The following is a 1186-nucleotide window of genomic DNA, read 5'->3' on the forward strand; positions in this document are numbered from 1 at the left end:
TTGGGTGCCAAAATTTTAAACCATTCAAATCCCGTCCTGCCGTTCTGCCCTCCTCCTGTGCGTACATTTCCCCGGCGTGTACTCTGAGTCCCCGTCTGCTGCCTCTACTTCCCCTGACTCTACTGACTGCCCCTCTCGCTCGACCTCGGGCCTGTCCCCTCTGACCCGATGAGGTGCTTTGCTCAGGACTGTAGTCCGGATCAGAGTCTAAAAAGCTCTCACCACGGGGGCTCTGACTAGCAGAAGAATGAATGACATTCAAAAAGTCCTACAGAAAATGTAGATGTATTGTAGCGTCCGTCCGGACGCTGTAGTGATGACGAGCCGATTCGTGAACACGTTGAGTTTTAATAACCGGTCACTGTCGGCCGTGATCACGACAACCAACAAAACAACAATCAATGTTTGAATGAATGAAGAACTTCTCCTCTTGTCTCTCCTCTCTCCAGCTCACACACTCTACACCTCTCCTGATGCCTTCACTGACCGTCAACACTGTAGGAATTAAGAACATCTACACTGAACAGGTTTAACAAACAGTAGAGCTGTTACAGTATTATATATGTGTTATAACTTTTCTCCTGATATCGTGTCACCAGTACAACTGGATAATGCTAGAAGGACAGTTGTGAGTACTAACAGCAGCCATGTTTGTTTGTGTTTTTAACTTTCACTATGAGAATGTTTTGGTGAGGACCCGTTTTGAATCAGTCACGATCATATGGTCGCAAGTCAGCGGCGCTCGTGCATGTGAGCTCTGAGGGAGGAGGAGAGGGGTTAAATGGAGTCCTGAGGAAATGCTACATTCAAATTCAGGCTAGTTTTCCGAGACTGCCAACCCCAGCTTTAAGTCTCCACATTTGCCTGCGTTACTTCATTCTGTTGTCATTCCTCACAGACGTACAGCACCAGAAAGAGTCTCTCTATCCTGTAACTCAAAGCTCATACCGAGTTCTGTTTTCTTCAATTTGGTCAACGTCTCTCTCACTCGGCTCCTTGTTTTTTTAACATCCTTCGTTTTCTCAGCTATTCACCACATATCTGAAGTGGCTTTCTGGATCTAATATTTTTGCCACAGTGTCAACAGGCAAAAACTTTCCGCTGAATGATCGTTTCCAGAATGAATAACTGTTGTCAAAAGGTTTCAACCAATCAGAAGCAAGTATTTGACACAGCGTGGTGATTA

Source organism: Notolabrus celidotus, chromosome 14 (assembly GCF_009762535.1).
Source record: "Notolabrus celidotus isolate fNotCel1 chromosome 14, fNotCel1.pri, whole genome shotgun sequence".
Taxonomy (NCBI): domain Eukaryota; kingdom Metazoa; phylum Chordata; class Actinopteri; order Labriformes; family Labridae; genus Notolabrus; species Notolabrus celidotus.